The sequence below is a fragment of the Papio anubis genome, chromosome 7, assembly GCF_008728515.1.
Source record: "Papio anubis isolate 15944 chromosome 7, Panubis1.0, whole genome shotgun sequence".
Lineage (NCBI taxonomy): Eukaryota > Metazoa > Chordata > Mammalia > Primates > Cercopithecidae > Papio > Papio anubis.
The window spans coordinates 126,482,323-126,494,372 of record NC_044982.1 but is presented as its reverse complement, the minus strand read 5'-3'; the positions used below and the strand labels follow the sequence as shown (position 1 = coordinate 126,494,372).

The 12,050-nt window shown below is 42.4% G+C and overlaps 1 long non-coding RNA gene across 1 annotated transcript in view; it reads right to left on the bottom strand.

Annotated features, from left to right (window-relative positions):
* LOC116275802 overlaps positions 1 to 11,790 on the bottom strand; it is a 162,987-nt gene extending 151,197 nt beyond the window's left edge. The window contains exon 1 of the long non-coding RNA XR_004185135.1: positions 11,580 to 11,790. This is a non-coding gene — a long non-coding RNA (uncharacterized LOC116275802). The remainder of the gene's footprint in view (positions 1 to 11,579) is intronic.
* Between the last annotated feature and the right edge of the window lie 260 nt (positions 11,791 to 12,050).

Genomic DNA, 12,050 nt, shown 5'->3' with positions numbered 1-12,050 from the left:
AACAAAGCAAGACTCCATCTCAAAAAAAAAAAAAAAAAAAAAAAAACTGGCTCAGATAGGTCACATGTTCTGTATTCCAGGATCAATCTATTAATAGGTCTAGGCTGACAAACAGGTTTTATCACATGTAGCAACTCCCATTGATTTGCAGTGGCTGTCTTTCCTAGGGTACATAGTAAAGTGTCATAATCTTCTAGCACTGTCTGCCATGACAGCAAGAGAAAAAGTGATGGCACAGGGGTCAGGCATTTACTATCCTTGATCCTAATTATACTGTATACATATGCATAAACATATAATGCATATATTTACCACATATAATTATCTTTTTCCCTAATTAGCTTTTAAACAATAAAGAAAAGCCCTACTACAGACAGCAACATCTAAAGCACAACCATATCATTAAATCCTAAGTACAAAAGAAACAGGAAATTAAGAGTAGGAAGTATGACTTTAATCCGAGTCCAGCATGTGCTAGCACAGCTGTTGCTAGAAGGATCCAACTGTTGAAGCCTGCTCAGCCAGGGGACCCTTTCCTCCCTAGGTCCTTGGGATCACCTGAGCATCTGTCCTGGTCCGGGCATATCACACACAGGGGAACTTGGCAGGGTAAAGAGGACTGACTCTGCAGAGTGCCATTTACTGGATAAGGCATTGTTCCAGGGGATTTATGTGGTCTCAATAGCCTTGTGCTCATCCTTATTCCCAGGCTCAGACCTAAACATGAATGTTGGCCCCACCTACCTCCCTACTTCCCTCTTACACTTGCTACGCTGTAAACAATATGGGCTGACTGATTATGCACCAAACTGTATGTGACAAACAAATGCTGCAAGTGGCCAGAGGTAAGGAGATCACCAACCCCTTAATGTTTAAAGGTTGACATGTTTAGAACAAAATCTCAGCAGATAAAGCTGTACTTCCATCCACAGAGGGGAATGAGGCTGACTGGAATTTGGATAGCAAAGGATCTTTCAGACAGACTAAGCTTTACAGACAAGACTGTCTTCAACTTTACAAGGATATGGCATATTTCCACAGGGAGAAGTGCATTAGCCCCTACTCCCTTTAAACATCCTGCCAAATGTGCAAAAAGCAAGGATGTGATCTGGCTGCTCCCCAGTGCCCCTCTGTTTTCCCTTAAATAACCACTACTGGATTAGGTCATGTCATGGACTTTCTAGAGCAGCACGTGATGGCTCTTTGCCAGCCATCCTGGAAGTCAATTTGACTACCTGCCCAAGGCTGGCTTGTAATGGTTCTCTAAATGCTGTTTGGCCCTCAGCTCATCCCACTACATCCTCTCTAATGCTTGCCTTCCCCAGTGAGCTCTTGGGGATCAGGGTGCATCTGCTGCCACCAGAGGCGAAAGTGGGAAAGGGGATGGTCCATAGATGTCTCTTCCTACACCCAAAAGTCTGTAAATCTCCCCCTGGTGCTCCTCCTACACCCAAAAGTCTGTAAATCAATCTGTTGCATTGCCAGTTGTCACATAAATGATTCATGCCTATGTTAATCAATACAATTTTGCAGATGCTATTAACCCTGATCGTTTCAAGGGGAAAATATAGCTCAGGATGCAGAGGCCACTGCACCAGTTGGTAGACAGGCACAGATAGACAGACAGACAGACAGACACACACACACACACACACACACACACTGCCATGGTGTTTTTTGAAAGTAGTTTTACAGGGGAAAAAAGTAAACCTGACCTAAAACAGAGGCATCAGTACCCTTAGGCAGGGGCTAGGATTAGAAGCTCATGTCAGTAAGGAGAATGGCTCCAGATGACACACAGTACTATGATTATGACTCTTGCCCAAATATACCTATATCAACAGACACCTAGGGGCAGGGTGAACTAGCACCTTTCAGCCAGGTGTGATGACTCACACCTATAATCTTCAGGAGGCAGAGGGAGAAGGACTGCTTGGGGCCAGGAGTTCACGACCAGCCTGGGCAACACTGTGAGATCCTGTCTCCACAAAAAAAAAAAAAACAAAGTCGTGTATGGTGGCTCGCACTTATAGTCCCAGCTACCTGGGAGGCTGAGGTGGGACAATCACTCGAACCTGGGAATTGAAGGCTGCAGTGAGCTGTTCACACCACTGCACTCAAGCCTGGGTGACAAAGCAAGACCCTGTCTGAAAAAAAAAAAAAAATTAAATTAAATTAAAAAAAAAAAGTCCAACAACAGCAAAATAAGAAATACTACCTTTGTACTTAATGTTCTAGATCACAAACGGCAAATAGGAGACAATGTGGCAGTAACTTCCACCTCCATGGTGTGGCAGATATTAATCCATCACCATACTCTTGACCATGGAAGCTAACCTGGCCTCACGATCTCTCTCAGCAGCCACCACCAATCACCAGGAGGTAAAACTGAAGATGAAACTTGCATGTGTCCCCAATAACTCCTAATATACTGCTGTTGATGAGTGTGCTCCTCAGAAAGGATTCCTACACCTCTGGCAGGCTGTACACCAGCATGGGAGATGCTCTCTTAAGAGTCCTTGATGGTATTTTTCCTAAAGTGGCTCATGATCAATGAGAGATGAAATACAACTGTGCAAATAACAGAAAGCCAAAGTGATTAAAAAGTCCATTGAACAAATGTGTTGGGAATTCTACTGAAATGTTAAGAGGATGTATACAAAAGAAAAATCATAGAATTGGGCTGGGCACGGTGACTCGTGCCTGTAATCCCAACACTTTGGGAGGCCAAGGCGGGAGGATCGCTTGGGGTCAGGAGTTTGAGACCATCCTGGGCAACATAGTTAGTCCCTGTCTCTACAAAACAAAATTAAAAATTAGCCAGGTACGATGGTGCATGCACGCTTGTAGTCCCAGCTACCCGGAAGCCAAGACAGGAGGAGCCCTTGAATCCAGAAATTCAAGGTTTCAGTGAACTATGATTGTGGTACTGCACTCCAGCCTGGGGGACAGAGTGAGACCCTGCCTCAAAAAAAAAAAAAGAGAAATAAAAGAATTGTGGAGCAAATGACCAAGCCATAATAGCCCCAGAGATACTCCCCAAACAACCCAATTCTTCCAAGTCCCTTGAGACCTCCCCTGGCCACACTGGCCTTCACTGGTTTCTCAAACACACTGAGCTCCTGTCCACTCTGCAGGGCTTTCCCTAGGCAGCTTTCTCAACAGGGAAAGCTCTCTTCCTCCTCCTCCACTGACATCCTGCCACCTGCTCACGAAAAGCGGGCAAACTCCCACTCAGGCTATAGGGTTGGACACATTCCCTCAAGGAAGCTTTCCCTGATCGCCCTCTGCCTCACCCCAGGCCAGGGTAGAACACCAATTCCTCCGGCACAGCACTCCCTGCAGTTGCCAAGGACTCTTAGTTTGAATTCCATCTAAGTGGAAGCCTGGCTATGCTTTCCATGAGCTCCTGAGCATAGGGCACACGTGCACCACTGTATCCTGACCACACAGCACAGTGCCTGGAACTTAGAGGGAACATGGAATCAATGAACTAATAGATCAATGGATGATTGAATAAATGAGGAGGCAGACAACTGAATTAGAACCGCAGGTCAAACAGGAGGTTAGCAGAACATCTGTGATGCAGAAAGCAATGGGAAGTATGGAGAAATGTGTTTGTGACATAAGTTTGAAACAATTAGGCACAAGAAACATCCTGATCGAGTGGAGAAGGCAGGCCACAGTGATATCATGGAGCATGAAATAAAATCCAAAATTCATAAAGATTAATAAATTTGACTACATACAACAAATTTTCTACAGTGAAAATGCTAGTAACAAAGACAAAATGAGGGAAAGTATTCACAGCATGTGACAGATGCTAATTTCCATAATACACACAAAGCAAGGCCAGGCGTGGTGGCTCACACCTGTAATCCCAGCACTTTGGGAGGCCAAGGAGGGTGGATCACCTGAGGTCAGGAGTTCGAGACCAGCCGGGCCAACATGGCGAAACCCCATCTCTACTAAAAATACACAAAATTAGCAAGGCATGGTGGTGGGCACCTGTAATCCCAGCTACTTGGGAGGCTAAGGCAGGAGAAGTGCTCAAACCCAGGAGGCAGAAGTTGCAGTGAGTCAAGATTGCGCCATTGCACTCCAGCCTGGGTGACAAGAGCAAAACTCCATCTCAAAAAAATAAATAAAATAATTTAAAAAGTCAAATACAAACGAATAAAAGACAACAACATAATAGACGAAGGACACAAAAAGTGAACAGAAAAAGAAATTAAAATGACTTAAGCATATAAAAGACAGTCAACTTCTGAGGAGAAAAATGAATGGTTTTACACTGTTGGTGGTAGTGTAAATTAGTTCAACCATTGCGGAAGATAGTCTGGCATTCTGCAAATATCTGCAGGCAGAAATACCATTTGACCTAGCAATCCCATTACTGAGTATATGCCCAAAGGAGTATAAATCATTCTACTATAAAGATACATGCATGTATATGTTCACTGCAGCACTATTCACAATAGCAAAGACATGGAATCAACCCAAATGCCCATCAATGATAGACTGGATAAAGAAAATGTGGAACATATACACCATGGAATACTATGCACCCATAAAAAAGAACAAGATCATGATCCTTTGAAAGGACATGGATGGAGCTGGAAGCCATTATCCTCAACAAACTAAGGCAGAAACAGAAAACCAAATACTGCATGTTCTCACTGATAAGTGGGAGCTGAACAATAGGAAAACATGGACACAGAGCAGGGAACAACACACTTTGGGGTCTTGGGGGTGGAAAGGAGAGCATCAGGAAGAATAGCTAATGGATGCCAGGCTTAATACCTAGGTAATGGGTTGATCTGTGCAGCAAACGACCATGGCACACGTTTACCTATGTAACAAACCTGCACATCCCTCACATGTTCCCCTAAACTCAAAAGTTGAAGGGAAAAAAAAGATGCTCAACCTCACATCACACACCATAAGTGATATGAGATTCCATTTTTACCTAGCGGACTGGCAAATATGGGCAGTCCGACGATACACTGTGTTGGCAAAGACTCCTGGGAACAGGCACTCTCACACGTTGTTGGTTAAATGATTAAAAATGATACAACTTCTTTGGAGGACAATTTACCAATATTAAATTAAAGATGAATATACTTTCTGACTTCATCATTTTAGGACTTTATCCCACAGCTGTACTCACACTTGTATGCAAGAGAAAGAGCGCACGCATGCGCAAGAGTGCACACACATCAGCAAAACGCAAAAAATGACCCAAATGTCAATCGGGAGCCAGTTAAAAGACGCAATAGAATATACTATAATGGAATATACTATTGCTGTTAAAAAAGAATGAGGCTATTCTATATAATCTAATAGGATATAACTTACAATGTTAACTTTTTTTTAAGTAAGATGCATAAGTACACACACCTTATAAACTATATAGAGTATTCAGAGAGGAAGGGAGTCAGAACTTAAAGACACATATACATAGAATGCTTCCAGGATAATACACAAATACCACTAACAGTGGTTGCCTTTAGGAAGGGACCTTAGTTTTTAGTGGATGGGTTGGAGCAAAGTTACTTTTCACTGCATACCTCTTTCTACTTTTTAAATTTTTACCACATGTGAAATTTAACTTTTTGAAAATTAAAATTATATTAAAAAGAAAGGAGAACAGATGAGCCTAAATGAGGGAGAAAATTTTTTTTTTTTTTTTTTTTTTTTTTTTTTGTGACAGAGTCTTGCTCTGTCACCCAGGCTGGAATGCAGTGGTGCAATCTCGGCTCACTATAACCTCTGCCTCCTGGGTTCCAGTGATTCTCCTGCCTCAGCCTCCTGAGTCACTGGGATTACAAGTACCCACCGCCATCACTCCCGGCTAATTTTTGTATTTTTAGTAGAGACAGGGTTTCACCATGTTGGCCTGGCTGGTCTTGAACTCCTGACCTGAAGTGATCCACAAGAAGGGAAGTGAATCTAGACAGGAGACTTGATTCACTCAAGCTTCAAATAACTGAGGCAGGTATGATAAGATAGTATCCCTTACACCAGAACGGGGCCCTGATGTACAAAGGCCATCTGGGGGGAAAATCCAGAACCTTGATTCAAAAGCAGAAAACACAACTCAGCCTGGAAGCAGACCCGAAGCAAGCAGGTAACACATTCACAGTCCAGAGTCAAGAGGATTAAACAGAGAATTCACATACCTGAGATTGGCTAACACCAAGCCTAGAAACAGAGGTGGTATGCCCCAGAGATCTGCCTCAGTGACACTCAGGTGGTACAAGGATTTGTCCTCTGGTTCTTAGCAGGCCCTATGGAGTTTTAGAACTTTGGGGCATCAGGCCTCCTGGACCAGGAATTGATTAGTCCAGAGGGATACCACAGCCTTACAGTTGATTTAATACAGATTTAACAAGAAGTTACAAGACAAAAACCCTCAGGCTTCTGGGTCAGGTTGTCCCCGGGTCCCTGTGGCCAGCAACAGGTATAGGTGAGAGCCTCTGAATGAACCGCCCAGGCCAGAGCCCTGTCAGGGCTGCAGTCTTCTTCCCAGAAAACACTACGATTTGTATTTCAGGTTGAAATTCACATCACCAGATGAAGACACCCAGTTCCTCACCCTAGGAGTATACATCTCACACCCTCTGCCCCTCTATTTGGGGACCAACGCCTCTGTCAACATACCTATGTTAAAATAGAAACCGAGTGGCATATGCCCTGGTCTATTTCAGAAACTATGTCAAACACATCTGGATGAGTACTCCCCATGCCTGCCTGGCAAGGGCTTCTCCTTGGCTCGTAGGAAAATAGGGCACAGACACTTCTCTCTTCCCTGCCAGTTATGTGAGGGATTTTCTGGAGTCAGCATGTTTCACAAGAGGCGTAGAAACTCTATAAATATGCATTCTAGGGCATAAACCAAAGGACCTTAAATTAGTCTTGGCCAACTACTAGTTTTAAATACATGTACTCGAAGGAGCAAAACAACTCCTAGTAAATTGCCAAGAACACAGTAAAAGCTCCATAAAACACCTCCTGCAGTTTCTTCACCTCCAAGAACCCAAACCTCAAAACATTTAAAAATTAAATTAAATCACATAACACACATTAGCATGCCTCTGGTTGTTTTCAAAGTGCCTTCACATACATCATCTCAATATGGTACCCTGTGTACATCCAGCTCAACACAAGTGGAGCTGAAGGCTAGTACACAGCTGCTCCTCAGTAAATGATAAAGGAATAATTCATCTTTGTGAAAAATGTAAGTTTTCTGGAAATATAAGAGAAGTAACCACCTTTCCATTCTTATGCCCAATGGTTAGATTACAAAAGCCACTCAGTCAATCCTAGCGCTCCCAGCTCAGAAATATTAGATACTCTTAGAAACTTCTCAGTGTCACCTATTTTTCCCAGTCACACTAATGTTATTGCTATTATCTAAATGCGTCATCCAAGATTCATATGTCAGAAACAATCCCCAATGCAACAGTGTTGAGAGGTGTTTAGGTAAAGAGAGCTCCAACCTAATGAGTGGATTAATGCTACTATAAAAAGGGCTTGCCGGAATGGATTTGCTCTTTTGCCCTCCTACCATGTGAGGACACAGCAAGAAGGCCCTCACCAGAAGCCAGCACCTTGATTTTGGACCTCTCAGTCTCCTGAACTCTGAGACAAATACATGTCTGTTCTTTGAAAATTACCCAGTCTCGGGTATTTGGTTTTGTAGCATGAAACAGACTAAGATGGTCATTTTGTCTTCGAATAGAGGATTACTTTCCCAGAGTGTTTAATTCTTTTCCAGAGAACCTAATAAAAAATTCAATGAAAAATCTAATAAAGATACAGTAACAAAAAGTAAAGAAATTTAATTAAACATACACACACTGAGACACGGAAGGAATACAGCCCAACTACTATTACACCAGGATGAGGCCTGCTATGATTCTGAGCTACCAGTGAATTTGTTGTCTGCATTTAGGAGCTTAAAGAGCAACATGTCCTTTCCAAGGAGCATTCCGTAAGTCCCACTGACCCAGAGCAAGAAACGGGCCTGGGACCATGCCTGGGGCCAGAGGCCTGGAGCAGCTCGCCCACTCTACATTTGTATCCCTAATATTGTGTTCAATAGAGATGAAATCCACAGAACATTTACACCAAAGTTGAACAAGGGCATAGAATTAAATATACATGGGTTTCTGGTCTTCCATGTTTAGAAATTTCCTTTATTTTATTTATATATCTGAGGAACGACTGATGCCATTTTCCCTTTCTTCTTTCTGAATGTTTTTCCAAATGGAGAAAGCTAAAGAAAGCTGCACAAGTCCATGTTTGCTGAGCTATAAAGATTCTTTCAGCAGCCAAACTTAAACCACCAAATTCAAACAAGCCACTTGTCAATGTTTCGTTTCAAAATTCCAGAGTCTCAGGCTACATGTGATCCTTCCAGGCACAAACCCTGAGAAACCAAACAAGCAGTATGGTCACGTTTACAGTTACCTGTTCCGGTGTCCTCGGGATATGACACATGTTTAAATTGCCTAATTATGTAATTATCTAATTTTGTGTTTAACATGTCATCAGTGCACAGTGAAATTATATTCCACAAATATGTAGAGAACATTCAGCCTTAATTAGTTGTTTATCCCTAGTGCTCTGCTGCTCTCATCTCAGATTCAAAAATGTTATTGAACTAGGTCTTTTAAATGTTCACTTTAATGTATACATTGAAGTATACATACATAAGTATATTTCCCTTCTCCAAGGGAAAAAGCCCTACATGCAGTGTCACAAGTTCAACAGGCTTGTGACCAAGGACTGGGGACACTGTGGTAGGCAGAGTCCTCTGCTTAAACCCTGGGAGCCCTTCAGAGAGATGTCTGCCTGTTAAAAGTCGTTTCCCCTCAAGCCTCACTCAGTGGGCCTGGGGCTCAAAAGTCAGCTCAAGGTCATTATTTCTCAGTGAGAATCCAGAGCAAGGTATCAGTCTCTCAGATCCTCCTTTGTGCTTGATCATCCAAATTACAACCATCGTCCTGGAAAGAGTTGGCTGTTTTTCTGTATTATTATTATTATTTTTGCTTTTCCTGTTTTATAATCTTTCTCACCTCCTCAAGGAAGCCTTTGAGACTTCCAGACCAAACTGATCTCTCCAATGGCTAAAGTGAATTATCATTCAGTAACAGTCCCAAACAATTTACCCTGAGTTACTCACACTTCTACATTACCTTGTGATTGTTCACTCTAACCATCGTACTGTTCAATCTGAAATACCTGGCCATGATTTATACTTTACTCATGATCCACACGGAGTTTGAGCACAACGCAGGGTACCAGTAAATGCTCAATAAATATTTATTGGTTCGTTTGACTTAAGTGTCAAACAGAGATGAGATCTGTCCACTATACATCTGAACTCTTGCAGAATTAAAGTATTAAAGTCACCGTCCCCAAAAATGTGGCGCAAATCATTAACTCAAACAAGTGCTACCTCCTCCTAACAAAAATTGCTACCTCATGAATAATCCAGATTAAGTGTAATTGAGAGGGCAAACATCTAGGAAACAAAACAGAAGCTAAAGTGTTAATTGAGGCCAAGATTCCTCTAAGCAGGAAGAGTTTGGACAGAAAATAATAGTTGTAGTTGTTTTTGATAGTTTCTATGTCTTCAATTTAACCACGAATGGCCCAATAAGACAGATACACTATTTTGAAAGTCATACAAATTTGCTTTCCACTGAAGAGACAAAACAGTTGTTTAACTTTCTAGACACTGGTATGTTCTCCAAAGTCAATTAAACTGTAATAGAATTTTCCCCCTTTGAAACACCAACAAATGCTAGCTTACAACAGAAGTCCGGTTAAGTGTTCAGAATATGTAAACATAGCCACAAAGACCTAATTTTCTTTTTAAAATCTGAACACTTATATATACATTCCAGAGGACTCAAAGGAGAACTAGAATAAACTAATTTGGGAGTATCACGAAATTGGAATCATCATAAAATCAAAACCTTTTTTCTTATCAGTTGGGGCCAGGTCTGTCAGGAAGTCTCTGCATTTATATCGGTTATGTAAAAACCTTAACCAGTGATCTTGGATAAGTCACATATAGGCTGAAAGGACACGACAGTTCTCAGGAAAATATCTCAATTATATAATTTTGGGTCTGAATAATCTTTGCCGAGGAAACTACACAGAGATTCAAAACACTTCAGCATTAAGTTATGTTTGCTTATTTCTGATATTGGTGTGCCTGATGTTTTAGGAATTCACAATAAAAATGACCAAACCACCCCAGGCACCTTGACCAGGAGAGAGCCACCCCCTCTTACAGTTCCCACCCCCAAAATTAACCCAAACCTGTCGGCATGTCTAAAGAAAACTTCCAGACTACTTCCTCTCTCTAGCTTCTCCAAAACGCACCGGCAATTAAATACACCGGCCAGAGTGAAGTTCCCTGTTAAACTACAAACCCACCATGCCAAAAAATTAGAGGGTAACTAAACCCTGGCCAAGACAGGTCTCAAGTTGGGTAGGGAGACGTCTCACTAGCTAGAAACCACAATGCAGAGTTGGCTAGACACGATCATAACACATGTGCTTTTCATAAACGATAAGTTTTCGATTTTCAAAGCACCCAAAGGGAAAGTTTCAAGGGAGTTTCACCAACCGATGAATCAGTTCATCCTCCTGGCTCCCAGAACAGCAAACTCAGATATCCCAGGCAGAACCATCCCCTGCACAGGCCTCTCCTCAGTTTGCTACCAGGCATCTTCTCCTCCTCCTTCCTGAAACAGTGCCATCAAAAGATCACTGTATCCACACAGTGATTGCTTAGGGCTCACCACTACCCACCCCCCACCCCCCGCCACCCCCAAGACCGGTCTCCAGACGGAAGTCAGGCTGATGATATCTGTCTCCCCTGGGGAAGCTTTCAATAGGGCCCCAGGTCCCATTCCAGAAGCTCTGAGTCAGTGAGTCTGGGTGAGATTCTGAAATCTGGATTTTAAAAGCTGCCCCAGGTGATTCTTGAAGATCAGTCAAGAATTAATGCATACTAAATTCATATTACTAATAACCACACATTATAACATTACCTACTGGAAACTACAGTGGCACTCACAGAATTCACACTTTTAACACATGACATATGACACGTGGCACACACATCAGTATACTTTTGCCAGAGGTACCTGCCAGGTTTCACATGCCATCTCATTAGAGAAATACGCACAGGTAATTCTCATAAAAAGAGCTTTTCCTCTTCTCAAAAGCATTTCCCACATTCAGCTGTGCGAAAGAATCTAAAGAGATTCACCTGTGAATACGGAAAGCGAAACATCATCAACCCACTCCAGACACACCGGGCAAGGAGTGAAACTGGCTTATTAATAGGCCAGGCGATCAAGGCACGTGGCTTCACATGCTTTCTTCCTTAAACCAAGTTTACAATCTTGCTCCTACTGTTGTTCTTAAAATAAATTCTAGAGGCACAAACATTACATCTACACTAAACACAAACCACAGGAACCAAGTAAAGAAGGAAATGTCTGTGCATCCACAAAGACAAACAAAATAAGCTTCCTGTTGGAAACCTTTACCGTGTGCATTAACTGGACTCAAGTTGCAGGTCAGTTGTCACCAGTGTTAAGGCCACCACAGCAAGATGCAACTCCATCCTCTTCCCATGACTCTTCCACCGAATTTCTCAAATTCCCTGTAAGAAATGCAAACCTACCTGGGAAAGGTGACACTTATGAACTATTAAACCTTATTTGTCTTCCAATAAATAAACCAATCTCCTTTCTTGGGACTGTGAAACCCAAGACCAGCAGAATTGGGGGTTGGGGCGGCGGGGGCGGGGGGGAATGATGAATGTTCAAGAACAGAAGGCTGAGGGTCTTGATGTCTTCTCCCACTTACAGACCCTAAAGATTCTACCTTCCAAGAAACAAGAGTGAGGAAGTAAGATATATGTGTCATATACATCGCATAAGTCACTCTACAAAGATGTATTGATGACTTCCACGTATCTGACACTGCCTAGCCCTAGGAATAAGCCTCAGTTTTCA